Source organism: Schistocerca nitens, chromosome 7 (genome assembly GCF_023898315.1).
Source record: "Schistocerca nitens isolate TAMUIC-IGC-003100 chromosome 7, iqSchNite1.1, whole genome shotgun sequence".
Classification (NCBI taxonomy): Eukaryota; Metazoa; Arthropoda; class Insecta; order Orthoptera; family Acrididae; genus Schistocerca; species Schistocerca nitens.
In genome coordinates, this window is record NC_064620.1 from 3,978,181 (window position 1) to 3,997,017 (window position 18,837).

Consider the following 18,837-nt stretch of genomic DNA (forward strand, 5'->3'; position numbering starts at 1 on the left):
AAATAATGACGTGTATGTCAAAATTAAGTTTCACTCGCCTTACTCGCAATGTGAAATGCGGGACGGGATTTCATCATTACTCAAACATCTTACTCAGTGCACAACTCGCGACGTGAAATGGGAGTATGCAGACAAACAAAACCACGAATGCAAATGAAAAATCGGGTACTAATCTCACCGACAGAGGAATGACAGAATCGACATTTTACGTTTTAACTGAGCTTCATTAAGTCTCAGCTACAATACAACTTTCCACATTTCTCACACATGAACTAATTCGTAAAATCATCCCATATTTACACAGGAACTACAAAAAGAAGCATCAATACACGTTTGACGGAGCACAAAAGAAACTGTCGCTTGGGACATATCGACAAATCGGCAGTAGCGGAACATGTTTTTAAGGATAGAAATCACGAAATAAAATTTGGTGAGACAAGCGTGCTAGCGAGGACGTCGCATTATTATACACGTATGTATAGAGAGGCAATTGAAATCCACAAACATCAGTACAATTTTAATCGTAAAGAAGAAGGATTAAAATTGGAGAAGATATGGCGTTCGACGTTTCATCAATCACGTGACAATCGATTGCCTGCAATCGAGAGAACAGACGATAGCCAGAGATAGCTGCACATCGACGCCACGTGACGTGCGGTGGCGCCCTCTACGATCTCCATATAAGCGGCGGCCCCAGCTCCTAGCAGCCAGTCGTCGACTCACCTCGGAAGATGTTCTCCGTAGTTGAGAACGAAACGTCACGGAGAAGAAGTTCTACAGATCGACCACGGCAATTTATCCCGGAAGTGTTTACTGATAATTCGTAAAATGTCTCTTTAGCATTTATCACTGCAGCGAAGGACAGAAACATATAACTTCATCACAATAAATCTCACAGAAAATTTAAATCATAGGCACTGTTATAACAATCAGCATACTAAGTAAATACAAATATAATAAACCACGTCACCTTTAAACGTTATCTTTCTCATTCATACAATATTATAATCCTTCCGTTTGATATCTCTCTTTAAACATCATATTACAAAAACAGCTCTAAATAATACTGCCTGCACTTCCGAACATGCCAGCTTCCACTTTAACATTAGCGACACAGTTGCTGCTATCACTCTCTGTCTCTCCTCTGACAAAGTAAAGCTAATCTTTCTGACCAACATCTCTGGTTCGTATAATCACATAGCCAATGTCAAAGCGATATTACAATCCATGAGAGCATTTATCAGATTTACAAATTAACTCATACTGGTATGGCCTGTGGGCGAAGTTCGACCAGTTGCGTCAGTGGACCTGATCCGTGATAGCAAATGTCATGTGGCTAAAGTGTTTCAAGTTTTATCCGCAGAACTGATCGGTGGCAAATGTTTCATTATACCAACTTGTATTCTTGAAATAATTCTTTGATTTCTCTTTAGCTGTTCGATCATTTGAAGAGAGTCTTTGATACAATGTGTTGAAAAATGAATTTTGTGTTAATGGAGGCAAACTAACTTTTCCCTTATGACAACACAATCAATCGCGTAAAGTCACCTCAGATTCCAAATGATTTGTATTACAAAATTTGCACTCTAAATTTATTAAACCGCAGTTACAGTTCTCAAAATTATTTGGAATTACGTTCCGTGCATATTTAAATGTATGTTTCAGAACGACAATAGAACTATCGTTAGCAACATTTGCACCGTTTCTATTACTTTCTCTACACAAAAATTGTGTCTCTCTAGCTCTTCGTCATTCAGTCCGACCCGTTAATGTTCTACTTTGAGGCATAGCGAAAAACAAATGTAGTTTTCTTGTAATAAGGGACATTGTAGTTACTCGAAATGAAGATGCTGAAAATTAGGAACAAATTAAATTTTGTGGTGACACCGGCAAACAAACACAGAGTTACACTACTGGCCATTAAAATTGCTACACCAAGAAGAAAATACAGATGATAAACGGGTATTCATTGTTCAAATATATTATACTAGAACTCACATGTGATTACACTTTCACGCAATTTGGGTGCATAGATCCTGAGAAATCAGTACCCAGAACAACCACCTCTGGCCGTAATAACGGCCTTCTACGCCTGAGCATTGAGTCAAACAGAGCTTTGATGGCGTGTACAGGTACAGCTGCCCATGCAACTTCAACACCATACCACAGTTCATCAAGAGTAGTGACTGGCGTATTGTGACGAGCCAGTTGCTCGGCCACCACTGACCAGACGTTTTCAGTTGGTGAGAGATCTGGAGAATGTGCTGGCCAGTATCCAGCAAGGAGGCCCGTACAGGATCTGCAACATGCGGTCGTGCATTATCCTGCTGAAATGTAGGGTTTCGCAGGGATCGAATGAAGGGTAGAGCCACGGGTCGTAACACATCTGAAATGTGAAGTCCACTGTTCAAAGTGCCGTCAACGCGAACAAGAGGTGACCGAGACGTGCACCATCGCAGGCGCTCCTCTCTGTGATGCAGCGTCAAGGGTAACCGCAGCCATTGCCTCCGAGCTGATAGTCCGTGCTGCTGCAAACGTCGTAGAACTGTTCGTGCAGATGGTTGTTGTCTTGCAAACGTCCCCATCTGTTGACTCAGGGATCGAGACGTGGCTGCACGTTCCGTTACAGCCATGCGGATAAGATGCCTGTAATCTCGACTGCTAGTAATACGAAGCTGTTGGGATCCAGCACGGCGTTGTGTATTACCCTCCTGAACCCACCGATTCCGTATTCTGCTAACAGTCATTGCATCTCGACCAACGCGAACAGCAATGTCTCGATACGATAAACCGCAGTGGCGATGGGCTACAATCCGATCTTTAGCAAAGTCGGAAACGTGGCGGTACGCTTTTCTCCTCCTTACACGAGGCATCACAACAACGTTTCACCAGGCAACGCCGGTCAATTGCTGTTTGTGAATGAGAAATCGGTTGGAAATTTTCCTCATGTCGGCACGTTGTAGGTGTCGCCACCGGCGCCAACCTTGTGTGAATGCTCTGAAAAGCTAATCATTTGCATATCTCAGCATCTTCTTCCTGTCGGTTAAATTTCGCGTCTGTAGCACGTCATCTTCGTGGTGTAGCAATTTTAATGGCCAGTAGTGTAGTTCCGTTTAGTCGTAGGCCAAAGTAGCAAAAAAAGACTCTAATAAACAACGTTCGATGTCCCCGACGATAATTACGTTTCGTTTTCCGCTGTCGACAATAGCAACGACATAGCATTTGTGTCATTGTAGCCGTCCGGTATAAGTGCGTTTCTGAAGATGAACTACCTGCAATATTTAAAGATGAACGTCCCTAGCATGTAGCTTCAAGAATCTTTGTTACTTTCATGTGTCGTTTCTACCATAGCACCCGATCGTTACGCGTGGTAGAAGTCTGTAGCAATGTCGGAGGCAAAGAAAAACTTTCCACATGTGTGTCTCTACTTCCTTTGACCTATCCTAATGGCTATGTGTAAACACAATTTATTCTTTTCTGCACATCTGCAGCACAGAATTGTGTACGTTTTATTGGCCTCCTTCTATAATTAATTTTAAAAAATCGATGCTTCAATTTTCGATGCTCGCGTATTGATATTATGATCGTCAAATAAAACAGATGCATTACCGTCATGTATGTCCACATTGCTATTACTTTCTCTATGCAAAAATTGTGTCTATCTGTCTCTGCGTCTTTCACTCTGATCCGCTGGCATTCTCCTTCTAGGCATACCATAAAAAATATAGTTTCCGCATAGTAAGGGAAGTTGGAAGTTGTAGTTATTCAAAATGAAGAAATTAAAAATTGGGAACTTACTTGAAATTTTCTGGTAGTGGTAGCAAATGACCACACAATTACTCTTAGAGAAAAGTAAGCAAAATAACGACGCCAATATACAACGTTATTTACAGACTTCGTTACTGCGATATGTTGATTTTTACTGCTCACATCATCAACCTAGCAGTTGTACGGTTGTTTCACTGCAATTGAACGATGTGAACATGAAAGCCCCTAGAATGCGATTTCACGAGATTTTGTTACTTTCGTGTGCTATTTTTATCATAGCGCCTGATCGGTGCGCAGGGCAGAGATAGGTAGCTCTTCAGTTTTCGATGTTCAGATATTGGAGGTTTTCATGAATGATAGAGGAATGTAAAAGTGTTGAGAGGAGCAAATTTGGACTCTGATCACTACCTCTCCAAAATAAAGCTGAGATTTCTGCCTAGGAACACTAAGAGAACCAAGTCACTCAAGCTTACTAAGTTTTATATAGAAAAACTTTCAACTTGCAACCAGTTCGCAGAGAAATTGGAATCACTGGAAAGTAGAGATTGGGGAGAATTGAGGAAGAACATAGTGAAAGTTGACACAGAGACTGCACCATTACTGAAACTATAGAAACATGCCTGGTGGACAATTACCTTTGAGGAAGCAGTCATGCTGGGATAGATGGCTTGGCTGCAGCGGAACTCGCAGAAGACACAAGAGAACAGAGACAAGTTCATGGAACAATGAAAGTTATCTGTCAGAACCATCAGACAAGTAAATTGGCAGGTCACAAAAGACAAGCTGACACAACTGGATGACGACTTCAAGAAAAACAACACCAGGAATTTCTACAGAGGTTTTAAACGGAACCAAAGCCACTACAGGCAGACAGAGGACCAGATGGGAAGCTAGCCTACAACGATACAGACAACTGCCATCTTCTGGCCACGTACTTTGAGAATATCCTGAAGTGTGAATCACTTGACACATTCTTTGATTACCAGGACAGCACCCTGCATCCAAACTCGCAACCACCGACGAAAGAAGAAGTAATAGAAATCATCAAGTCCTTGTAAAACAACAAAGCATCAGGAGAAGACACAATAGTGGCCGAACTATGGAAGCAGGCGGGAAACAATACTGTAAGCAAGTGGACGGAAATCTTAAACATTTGGGAGACTGAAATACTACCTAGTGACTGGACCTCTGCCCTGATTCATTCCTTACATATGAAAGGGGACTTGACTGACATCAGTAATTGTTAAGGAATATCATTGGTACCTGTCACATACAAGATTTTTTCCGAGGCCTTATTAAACAGAGCCGAACCTCAACTGAAGCCACAGCTAGGGGAATACAAGGCAGGATTTAGAAAAGGACGCTCTTGTACTGAACAGATACTGAACCTGATGTCAGTGCTACGACAAGTAAGAATGGCTGGTAAGAAGTATGTCGTCATCTTCGTTGACTTCAAGAAGGCATATGACTCAGTTGATAGGCTCACTCATGTTCTCAGACCGCAAGCGCCCAGGTTTGCGCTTCGTGTATCACTTGTAAAAACGCAGTACATCACGAACGTAGGTGAATCTCCTAGTACACTGCATCTAGACCAGGGAGAGATCAAGAAAACTAACAGGTTTAAATACTTGGGAGAATGGCTGGAGCTTAATCTATCTGAAGGAACAGCACTATCAACAAGCTGGAGCTGGCATACCAGCTGACCAAGATTACTTATAATAAAGAATGTCTCTCCTGTAACGCTAAACTGAAGCACTCGTCCTGAAACCTTACAGGCATCAGAATGTTTAATACTCAATAGGAAGGAACTTACTGAAAAGCTCGAAATCCAGGAGAGAAAGATAATGAGGAAGATACTGGGGCCAGTCAAGGAAGGCGACAATTATAAAAGGGGACCCAGCCGAGAGCTCTACGAGTACTGTGAAAGAATCACAGATGTAGCTAGGAAAAGACGTCTAGCATTTTATGGACACGTTTACAGGATGTATCGTGACAGATAGACCAACCAGCTTGTCTGTTACTGACAAAAGACGAAGACCAAGTCAGCATGGTTGATGGAAGTGGAGAAAGATCTTCAGGAACTGGCCAGAACAGAAGGAAAATTGAAGGATCGGACAATACTCAGGACGAAGCTTAGACATAAGAGGTTCAAGGACAGACTATCTAGAAAGAAGATTGGTGCCCTCTGGACACAGGAGAGGGAGGAAGAACACAGCCAGAGGATGCGTAACTACTGGGCAAACTTCAAAGCCCACTCCAGGCGCAATAGCTGAACGTCGTGGTCCTTAGTTGGCCTATACAAAATAAGAAGATAGAGAATGTAACATCAATGTTATGAATGTGAAAGCTTCTCTTCCTCTTACCACTCTTAAAAGACTACATCAACACATTAATTTTGCTTTGCGCACATCTGTGGTAAGGTACCTTTCGAATCATATAAGGATTATTGGTCCTCTGGACACAGGAGAGGAAGGTATAACACATCCAGAGGATGCGTAACTACTGGCAAATCATCAAAGACCACTCCAAACGTGATAGTTGAACGTTCACATTAAAAATACGTACTTCAGTTTTCGTCTTCCAGTATCAGTATTATGATTTGTGTAAATCTAATTTTATCCATTATAAATGGTTCTGAAAACCTGCGACTGTGAAAACAATAGGTTTGTTTATAAATAACTCATCTGCTGCCAGTCACGATTAGTCTTTGTTCACATTTTCTAAAGTGCGCACTTGAAAATATGGATCATTTCCCGAAAGGCGTCGTCCGAAAAATAAAATAAAGAAAAATAGTGACTGGTAGCAGATGAGTTATTTATAAACAAATCTCTTATGATTTGTGTTGTTAGCAGTAACTACCGTAAATAGCTATTAGTAACCATATCGACCTAAGGAGAAATAACCACACAAAACTCATTGCAGTCAAATCAAATGTTAACCTGAGTCCGCAGCTCGTGGTCGTGCGGTAGCGTTCCCGCTTCCCGCGCCCGGGTTCCCGGGTTCGATTCCCGGCGGGGTCAGGGATTTTCTCTGTCTCGTGATGACTGGGTGTTGTGTGATGTCCTTAGGTCAGTTAGGTTTAAGTAGTTCTAAGTTCTAGGGGACTGATGACCATAGATGTTAAGTCCCATAGTGCTAAGAGCCATTTGAACCATTTTTTTTTGTTAATCTGAGTTGCAGAGAAAGAATCTAAAGGAAAAGTAATTCATCGACGAAACTAGTGTCTTACAGAACATTTCTTCGAGCAGTCCTTGAGTATTGCTCATCAACCTGCGACACTTATCAGGTTCAATTTGTTGAAGGAATACGCAACATCCAACAAAGAGCTGCGTTTTTCGTCACGGCATCGTTTAGTCGGCGGGAAAACATTACGAAGGAGCTCAACAAATATCCAGCAACAGACGCTACAAGAGAGGTATTGTAATTCATGAAATGGTCTATTAACTAAAGTCCGAGACAGTACGAGGAGGCGCATAACATACATCTACATCTACATACCTTCTCCGCAAGCCATCGTATGCTTCATGACGGAGGGTACCTTGTATTACTAGTAGCAATGTTTTTGCCATTCCACTCGCAAACAGAGCGAGCAAAAAACGACTGTCCATATTCCTCCACACAAGCCCTAATCTCTATCACCGTGGTTCTAATGCGCAATTTACGCTGTCGGCGGTAGAAAGGTTCCTCAGCCAGCTTCAAATGCCGTTTCTTTAAATTTTCTCAACAGCGTATCGCGAAAAAAGTGTAGCCTTCTTTCCGGAGATTCACATTTCAGTTGACGAAGCATCTCAGTAATACGTGCGTGTTGATCGATACTACCAGAAACAAATCCAGCAGCGAGCCTTTGTATTGCTTCGGTATCTCTCCTCAGTCTGACCTACTGGGGATTCCGAACACTTGAGGAGTGGCGGAACCAGGGGCACGTTTCCACAAACATCACGGAACCAGCTGAGTACACTTCTTAGCGTAAAGAACATGTTTATGTTTTTGGGCAATGTGAGAAAATTTTGATACTCAAATATCGAAGCTCCTAGTGACCATACCTTTTAGAATGTGGAATAATTAAACATATGTTGGTTTGCAGGAGCTTATTCTATTTAACAAAGTGCATTTGTATAATTTAAAAGCCTGAAAGTTGCTACCGTTGTTTCAAAACCAACTGAAGCATTGCAATTATTTCTGTGATAACACAGAGACAAGTGCAAGATATTACTAAAAGCAAGAGTAAGGAAATATGAGGATTGTCCTACTTCTGACGTCAACTTTAGTGTTCTGACCAAAGGTGGATTCTCACGCAGTAACTGTCCATGCAATCCTGTTTTCTGCCATCCCCTTCAGGTCAGCGAAATATCCTGTCCCCTTTATGTCGTTCGTCATCTTGCATCTCCTCCTTCCTCTAAATCTCCTCTCACAAAATACTTTTTCCAAAGTGTCTGTTAATAAACATTCTCGTCTTAATGAATGGCCTATTCAGTTCTTCTTCGTTTCTCTTATAACTTGCTGCCTTCTGATAAAGATGTTGAAAACCGACATTGTATCTGCTGCTTGAAACGAGACAACCAATCAAAAGAAATCAAGAAGGGGTCCATTGCCTTCATTACGTGGAAAAGGTGCCTTCACGACGGTTATGCCACAGGAAATACATTACTTTCTTTAATAGCAACTCGGACAGTGATGGGGAATAGAGCATTAATTAACTTTTAAACTTCTCTATGGACCTTTACAGTAACAGGTGGAATTCGCCAAAAGATTTCATCACTAGAAGAAAAATATATGTATTTTACCATGTTAATTGGTGAAAACAAGCCTGTAATTTCATGTGCTCCAAATGAAACACATTTTCAAAATTTTGGTACTGGATTTTGTTCACACATTATGTTGTATAATAGACGTAAATTGTCCCCATTGATGTGTAAACTAGCCCCATGCCCGGCACACATTTACGCACTCGACTTGGGAATGTATAAAATTATTTTCCACTCTTAAATGTAATGGTGAAATTCAAGTATGTTTTTTTGGGGGGGTTTCAGTCCAGAGACTGCTTTTATATGCAGCTCTCCATGCTACTCTATGCTGTGCAAGCTTATTCATCTCACAGTACCCACTGCAACCTACATCCCTCTGAATCTGCTTAGTTTATTCATCTCTTGGTCTCCCTCTACGATTTTTACGCTCCACGCTGCTCTCCAATACTAAACTGGTGATGCCTTGATGCCTCAGAACATGTCCTGCCAACCGATCCCTTCTTCTATGCAAGTTGTGCCACAAACTCCTCTTCTCCCCAATTCTATTCAATACCTCCTCATTAGTTATGTGATCTACCCATGTAATCTTCAGCATTCTTCTGTAGCACCACATTTCGAAAGCTTCTATTCTCTTCTTGTCCAAACTATTTATCGTCCATGTTTCACATCCATGCATGGCTACACTCCATACAGAAACTTTCAGAAACGGCTTCCTGACACTTAAATCTATACTCGACGTTAACAAATTTCTCTTCTTCAGAAACGCTTTCCTTGCCATTGCCAGTTATATCCTTTCTACTTCGACCATCATTTATTTTCCTCCACAAATAGCAAAACTTATTTACTATTTTAAGTGTCTCATTTCCTTATCTAGTTTCCTCAGCATCACCCGATTTAATTCGACTACATTCCATTATCCTCGTTTTGTTTATCTTATATCCTCCATTCAAGGCACTGTCCATTCCGTCCAACTGCTCTTTCAGGTCCATTGCTGTCTCTGACAGAATTACAATATCCTCTTGAGTAGTCCCCGCCCGGAGGTCCAAATGGGTGACTATTTTACCTCCGGAATATTTTACCCAAGAGGTTTCCATCATAATTTAACAATACAGTACAGCTGCATGCCCTCGTTAAAAATTACGGCCGTAGTTTCCCCTTGCTTTCAGCCGTTCGCAGTACGACCACAGCAAGGCCGTTTTGGTTATTGTTACAATACCAAATCAGTCAATCATCCAGACTGTTGCCCCTGCAACTATTGAAAAGGCTGCTGCCCCTCTTCAGGAACCACACGTTTGTCTGGCCTCTCAGCAGATACCCCTCCGTTGCGGTTGCACCTACGGTACGGCCATCTGTATCGCTGAGGCACGCAAGCCTTCCCACCAACGGCAAGGTCCATGGCTCATGGGCGGGGGCGGGTGAATTGAAGTCTATATAGCAATATATGTTTCACTAGCCATCTTATAAGACTAAACAACTTCAAACACAACTAATATAAGCAAAAAAGCTTAAAAAATCCGTAAAGAAATCCGCGGAAATGTGCCCCGATCTCCACTCCTATAAAATGGGCGCGCTATTGCTCCATACCAGGACTCTTATATAGATGAGCTATACTGTCGTAAAATTCTCGTAATAAAACGAAGTCAGCCATTCGCCTTCCCTAATACCGTTCTTCGTGCTCGTTCCATTTTATGTCGATTTGCAACGTTCCGCCTAGGTATTTAATCAACGTGACTGTGTCAAGCAGAGCTCTACTTACTCTGAATTCAATCGTTACTAGACTGTTACTCCTAGTGATATGCATTAACTTACCTTTACCTACATTTAAAGCAAACTGCCATTCATTATATCAAACTGAAATTTTGTGTAGTTATCTCGTATCCTCCCTCCGTCACTCAGCGACGACACAATTCCGTAGACCGCAACGTTATCATCTTAGGGCTCGGATTTTCATGCAGTAACAATCCCTTAAATACGTATGCATTTATACAGCACAAAATCAATACTATGCACATAAAATATGCACTAACATGTTCGCATAAAATGATGTAGAAGCTGAACTGGAATCGTTTTAGTACAAAAAGGACTTACTTAAATGACTGTGAATCATTCACAGAGAAACGTAAACTAATCATGCAATAGAACTAGTATTTCATATTAATTTACGGAAAGCTACCGTACTCACAATTAGTTTTCCACTTCCCTTCTGTTACACTTAAGAATCGCTCTACGTTTTAGGTGTTCGAAAGCAAACCGTCTACTGTTGTCTCGTAAAAGCTGCTTGTGGCTGAAGGAACTTCTCTCTGCCTCACAGGGAAAGGGTGTATTAATCATATCCCAAGCTTGCCATTTTTGACTGAAATCAATAGTCTGACGACAGTTTCTTTGTGATCATTGATTGGAATTAAGAAAAATAAATTCTGTACTTCGTGGAATACTGTCATTGTCCGGGATACGTCTTAACTTATTGCGTGAATATCGCTGCTGTTCGTTTTACTCGTAGCAATATAACTCTTCTAACAAATTCCAGCGTCACCACCTACTATGTCGCCCCTAAATATTCCGAATTGAACTTTACGCCACACAACACTTCATAGCGATACACTGTAAACCAGTGTTCTCGCAACTGTATATAAAATAAAATCCTTAGCCCACATCTCGTGGTCGTGCGGTAGCGTTCTCGCTTCCCACGCCCGGGTTCCCGGGTTCGATTCCCGGCGGGGTCAGGGATTTTCTCTGCCTCGTGATGGCTGGGTGTTGTGTGATGTCCTTAGGTTAGTTAGGTTTAAGTAGTTCTAAGTTCTAGGGGACTGATGACCATAGATGTTAAGTCCCATGGTGCTCAGAGCCAATAAAATCCTTCAGATAAGGAGGAGTCTTCGATACTAGTCGTTGGCTTCGGCAAGTGACGTAGTAAACGTGCGACAAACGAGGTAAATATTTTGCCTAATGTGACGTCATATATGGATTTCTCCATCGTAATAGAAACAGTGAGAAAAAAAATTAAATAACATAAGAAAACAAATAGAAATAAAAAAATTTACAAAATCGCAAAACAAAAACTTCGAACTACGAACATTTTAATAAAAGAAATATATAAAGATCATTTCATTACGGATTTACAAGTACTGTAGATGAACTGTTAGAAACTACATATAACCATAACAGAGAACCATAACAACGGATATGTGTTGACAGCACAAGAAACTATAAAAGTAAAAAATACACATTAATTTTGTCAAAATACAGTTCACGGAAGTGAAAAAACCATGCTACTAAACGAAAGAGTCGAAACTATCACACAAAAATGTAAACTAGAGATAGGCTCAGCTACTTTTCCAAAGTTTGGTACCTTTGAAAATAGCGTCGATGATACTCGGAAATAATATTTGCGTCGAGAATAAACGTAGCTCATAATATTCACTGAACAGCGAAATATTTCTAATAAATAATTCCTATCAAAAGGAGTCATATTCCGAACTAAGTCAAACAAGTATCACAAAACGTTAAATCGTTAGTATGCTGTCAGCCAATGACAATATTCATTCGTAGATAATATCAGCTGCTGTTTTCAACTAATACCTCTTAATTGATCCACATAGTACAAATGTTCGGCGAAATACGAATAGTAAATACAGGTAGAATGTTGTGAAGAACGCCGTATATCACGACAACCGATACAGATCTCACCCAGGTACCGTAAATTCGTGTCGACAAGAAAATTGTTGAATTATAACCTAATCAAGACCACGGGTTACGCTAGAAATCAGCCAGTGACCACAGAAAGCCTTACCGCTGTCAGACTAGTAGGCAATTCACACCAAACTACGGCATTCCAACCTAACCTGGACCTTAGTCTGTCACCACAGAAAGCTTTTCCGCTGTCACATTCGTTGGCTTCTCCAACTTACAACCAAACTGTTGCATTCCATCCTATCTAACCTAGACGTCGGGTTACGCTACATGTCAGTGTGTCACCACAGATAACCTTTCAATTGAAAGATTCGTCGGCTTTTCATCCCAGTCGTCACATTTCATCCCAGCGGAAGTACCAGGCTAAACCAGTACATTATCGTGGTATTAAGCTGGTCTGTTCACTCACGAGGTAACGGCTCTCTCGGAAATTCGGAACTTCTTCAATAATTTCAAAAAATACACCTCTCTTTCCACTCCATCTTCTTCTCGATATGTACCCAACTGCTATCTACAAATTCGCTAACACCAACGTCAAACAATTACCAACATCAGCACACAGTGCAAGAGCCACTGCATAGCAAGTCACTTAGATAAAACAAATATAAAAATAAAATTACTGTAACAAGGTACGCACCAGTACTTACCAATAGCATATTAGTATCGCCAGTAGGTTGACGTCCAAGAAATCAAGGCTACCTACGACCTATTAAAAAGATCCTAATTCTTGAAAACCAAACGTGAGACAAAATTAACGAAATAAAAGTAAATGCAAAAATTAAAAAGAAAAAAAACGAAAATGCACCTCCCTTCCAAAATAGAAACTTAACTTTCTTTCTTTGACACATCCTTTCTCCACACACTTTCCGAAAACAACTTAAGCACCGATTTTGTGGAACATTCTTCCTCCAGATACACTAACCTAAATAGCTACGTGGTACTGGAACTTTCCTTTTTGCTCGCTCAATAACACCTTTTATTGCCCCCAATACCCTTCACCTGTGTTTCTACGTTCCCCCTTTTTTTGTCTCTAACTTCAGCGGAATGATTCATAGCCAAATGCATGCACCCAATTTCGTATAATCCATTATAACTATACCACCCATCTGACATTATGATTGACCCATTTGCTACTCCTGTTTACAAACTGAAACCTCCTTCTAGTGTTCTTTCTTTAATTACCTTAAAAATAATGTTTGGAGTAGAGAGATTCATTGAAACAACTGCGCCCCTCTCCCTCAGACACACGTGATCCAACAACATCATGCCCCCCCCCCCCCCTTTTTTTTTCAAATAACGATTCGTCAATAATTGTAATAATACTCGGCCCATCAATTTTGCCCCTCATCATAACAAAATCGGAACAAACTTTCTGGCAAGACGAAAACCAGTCTAAAACAGTTTTTCGGTCTGTTTCTGTGTCATGAGTAGAAAGTCAAATAGGAGATCCTAGACAAAGAAACAAGTAAGTAAAAAAAATAAGAAGCCTTGATTCCTCAAACCGCGTCCCTATACGAACAGACCGCCAAAGACGATCTTTTGCACAACGCCTCACACACAAGTCGCTCTTGCGTTTCTTCGAAACATTACATAATGTCATCTCTTTGCAACAAGCACTATACTTACAACAGCAAGCAATTAATTCCATCTGGCAGAACTAATGGCATTCATGCTTCCCTCAGCTCATCAGGCAGTTTCACAATACAGAAACGAACGCGAGGAACATGTTGTTCACTAGGCCTATTCCCATTATTTTGCACATCTTCAAAATCAGGAACAGAACTTGGCCCGCATTTGCCTCCATATTTCGCGATGCTACTAGTACTTGAAAAGCAATTCCAAACCCCGCACAAAGATTAACAGATTACTTTATACATAAATCAACGAGATTACAGTCGATAGATTGTAAGACTACACAGAAATTCAATTCAGAATACGCACCAAACGTGTCCTCACAATAGCCATTACGTCGAAGACCAAAGCCGATGGCTTCGGACTTATATATTCCTCTTTCCGTTCGGTCTAATACTGAAGATCACTCACTGAAAGAAATACAAAATATCATTGAGTGTAGGACATTCTCAAATGACTGATAAATCCTAACACTAGTAACACGTCTTAAGAGTACCTGTATGTATGGATGTTTCCTGCTATGTTCACTTTAGAAAACAATATTTTGTGTAAACATGTCCCATTGTGGAGAAGTATTCAGAAGTTAAATAAGGAACGGGAAAGCTTGCCTGTTTTGTGTACACATCTTTCAGGTTACAAAAGTTGTTTTTACGTTTATGTAAGTTCATCGAATTCTACGTACAAAGTTTTCGTATATTCTATGAGTCAGACAATATTGGTTTTTTTTTCTTTGCCTTGTTCTTATCAAGTAGTTGCACTAGACGAAATCGAATGTGTATAAAACGGCTGCAGTCTCCCCGCCCTTGAGGTAAAACTGCCGGTCTAATCTGTTTGATATTCACGCCCTCTGCCAAACTTGCAGCAGGCGCGTCGCTGGCACATACTTCTTGCGGAATGAGCGGAACCGCGTATCTATGGAAACGCTTCAAAGAAATTGGATTATCCAGAAGGGCTTCCCTTATCTTCATTCGGGGCAGATTGGATGGGTTATTTTAGGTATACGCCCTCCTTTCCTTTCCGTTCCGCGCAGGAGGAAGCAGCGACCACCGCAGGTCGATGGCCTATCGGGCGAGCCCGCATCGCATCGCATCGCGCCGCGCCGCGCCGTATTCCCATGCGCCGGGTTGCGGCCCCTTACACGGCCGGCATACTGTGTAGCAGCAGCAGGCAGCGCGGGTAACCGCTCCGTCCAGGGGCTGCAGCTGTGGATGCGCGACTGCCGTAGTCGGCGCGGCGTCTTCAAGGTGAGCCCTAATTACACCGACCACATTCTGGAGGTTATTCAGAGGAGTATTTTAGTATACGATAATTGTGGTCTCCGGTGGCTCGTTGCAGACTAAGAGGGTAGTTTGGAAAAATAAAGATACGAATAAAATTCTTTATTTATTAGCAGATAGGGTACACCAAAATCTGTATCGAAATCTATGTACATAGCAAAACACCTTACAGTGAATGGCAGAGGGTACCTCCGCCCTCTGACAGTATTTCCGTTTCCTTTTCCACTCTCAAGAGAAGCGACTGTCTACGTCGTTCCTCATAAACCCTGATTACCTTGTTGGTGGAGGTAGAATCGTTGTGCATTTCGTCGCAACTGCCCATTCTCGAAACTTTCTCAATACTGTCTCGCGAAAGGAACATCTTCTTCTTTGCTGTGATTCCCATTGAAGGTCACTGAAAATTTTATTAATACTCATATGTTATTAGAAACCTCTGATGACAAATAAAAAAATTTAGTAGCACGCGTCTGATTGGCTTCGATGTCTTCCTTTACTTCGTCCTGTAGGGCATTCCAGACACTCGAGCAGTACACAAGGATGGGTCACGAATGTGTCTTGTACTGTGTTTTCTGTTTATAACGGGTAATCGAATGAAAACGAAACAGATGGAAATAAAAATATGGATACGTAAGCGCAGCACTCGTGCAAACAGGGTTCCCTACAAACTTACTTGTACATCAGATAATTTCTATGTTTTTTGCCTGATAGCAGTACTGATAATGGCAAGAAGCCGAACTATATGAGGTAAATGGCAGTATGTTTTGATCGCATTGACGCAGAAGCTTAAGATTTTTGCACCACTTAGGATCCGTAGGTGAAACAAATAGGGCTGTTAACAAACGGAGAGACAGACAGTCGGATAAAAAATTAGAAGGAAAAAGAATTCGAATGGTTCAGGTCAAATTTACGTTACTTGTACAGTGAAACCTTTCTTCTTGCCAAATTCCATGACTGTAGCTCAACGCAAAATATCCTATATGTTTCGATCAGTTTGTATCAAAATATCTGACATAAATGGTCATATCTTTTGATTGCATTCACGTAAGCTTTAAATTATTTACACCACCAAGGGACCTTAGATCCTATTACGTTCCAGCTGTCTTGCTTTCATTTGACTGCAACTTATATATGAGCCATAGTTTGCAAGAATTCTCCCTATAAAACGAGGTCGACCAATCGAATTCCGAAATTCAAACTTTCGCGGCTGTAAATCTCACGCTCACTAAAATATTCCGGGCTATTACGCCAGTGTCTGATGAATTCATTACTGAAACCCAACGCTACATCCCCTGCTGTGGAAGACATCTTTAAGGGTGATGGCAGCCGCCTAGCCGACAGGACGCGCAACAGCAGGAGCAGTACTTATCTGATAAACAGTAAATTAATTTAGTCTTTGTTTCTTTTCCACATGCTTCTGCAAAGAAGTGAACTACACGTGCGTGTTTTATGGTGCACACTAGTGATTAGAAAATTAATCATAGTTTTTGTTTTTGCTTAAGTCTTGTGAATATCCTTGTGCAGGGCGCCTTCCTGGTGTGAAATTTCCCGTCGCCAGAAACGCCCTCACGCCACGAAGTTTTACTTTTGTGCTAGTAGACAGCATACAGTCTAGCTCAATGCATTCTAGTTTAAATGTTTATCTCGTGCAGTAACTATTCGGTGAACAGGATTTTTAATGACAGATATCTGTAAATACATCAACTTCAGTAGAGAAATCTATTTCTGTTCAATAGCTTGCACTTTCACCTGCCAGAGTAGTTGAGAGCGCGAATGCGCTGCTTCTTGGACTCGGGGCAGGCGCGCTGGCCCCGGATCGAATCCACTTGGCGGGTTAACGACGAGGGCCGTTATGCCGGCCAGCTTGGATGTGGTTTGTATGCGGTTTTCCTCATCCTCCTAGGTGAATACCGGGCTGGTCCTCACGTTGCGCCGCAGTTACAAGACTCGCAGACATTAAAAAAAAAAAAAAACGTTCGCACTATTCCATGGCTTACACTAGACGCAGACAGCTGGGGTACACTGTTTCCGTCCTGGGGGGTTCGGGTTGGTGGCAGGGGGGGGGGGGGGGCGGCGTCCGGCCACCCTCTGCAACCAACACTGCCAAACCAGTAGTAACAAGGCCGTCCCCGCACTGCCGCGGGAATAAGGCCTCAAGAAAATGACGAATGAGCTTGCGCTCTCAGAGTACAGTGAGAAATCTGCAAAGCAACTTTTAGTTCTCCTTTGGTATATTTTTGTATACATTTTAAACTCAGTAGCGCCATTTGAGACCTTATATCTATTTTATACACAGTAGGATATGGCTAAGGACTGTGCTTGTTGTGAGCGTATACAAGGAGAGTTGGGTGCTGCCCGTAAACAACTGGAAACTGCGTTGGCTACCGCCTACAAGCTTCTAGCTAATGCTCAAAGTTGCGACGATGTCGGGGCGCCAGTGACGAGATCTGCGACACCTTTGGTACCTCCTGGTGACCTGGTCATCGCTGCGGCTTCTGATACGCAACATCTGACCAGTCCGTCCTCACTCCAGAGCGGGTGGCAGACAGTGGTGGGTTCGCGTGTCACTGGGTGGAAAGAGAAAGAGGGAGCAGGCCGTGCGGCTGGCTCCCTACGTCTCAGCAGCAGGTACGAGGTGCTACCCTGTGTTGATGGTAACTCTGAGCCAGCACGGGATGCCTCACCTGTTGGGTCAGCGGTCGAATTTTCTGCCCAGTCCGGACAAGTATAGAGGGTGGATATGCTTGTCATTGGGAGCTCCAATGCTAGGGGGATGATGGAGCCCCTCAGGGAGAGCTCAGGCAACGCGGGAAAGAACTCCAGTGTGCATTCGGTATGTTTGCCGGGAGGTCTCATACGTGATGTGGAGGAGGCCCTGCCGGCGTCTGTCGAGCGCACTGGGCGCAACCGGCTGCATGTAGTGGCACATGTCGGCATGAATGAAGCCTGCCGCTTGGGTCTGAGGGCATCCTCGGCTCTTTTCGGCGGCTGGCTGATTTCGTGAAGGCAACTAGCAACGCGTGCGGGATGCAGGCTAGGCTGTCTATTTGTAGCATCGTACCCAGGGTTGATCGCTGTCCTCTGGTTTGGAGCAGAGTGGGAGGTCTAAACCAGAGGCTCGGGCGATTTTGCGACGGTATCGGATGTGAATTTCTCTACCTCCGCTATTGGGTGCAGACTTGTAGCGTTCCCCTTAATAGGTCAGGCGTGCACAACACGCAGGAAGCGGCTAATAGCGTAGCGGAGTACGCGTGGCGTGCAAGAAATCAAATGGCTCTGAGCACTATGGGACTTAACTTCTGATGTCATTAGTACCCTAGAACTTAGAACTACTGTAAGTAGGCTGTTTAGGTCTTTGTATTGGTAACGCCACGTAGCGCTGTGTATGAAAATCACTGGCTGTGCTGTGCGCAGTCTGTGGCTGGTTGGCATTGTTGGAATATTCGCTATTGTAGTGTTGGGCAGTTGGATGCGCACAGCGCGTAGCTTTGCGCAGTTAAGAGGTGAGCCGCCAGCAGTGGTGGATGTGGGGAGAGAGATGGCGGAATTTTAATAGCGGACGATCTGGACGTGTGCCCATCAGAAAGAGTAAATTTGTAATATTGGATATCATGAACTGATATATATATATATATATATATATATATATATATATATATATATATATATATATATATATATATATATATATATTTGTCGCTTTACTTATTCTAATCATCACTAAACTG

General features: G+C 42.3%; 1 pseudogene; it reads left to right on the top strand.

Annotated features, from left to right (window-relative positions):
• Positions 1-18,837, top strand: part of LOC126195167 (twinfilin-1-like) — a 111,531-nt pseudogene that overhangs the window by 22,512 nt on the left and 70,182 nt on the right.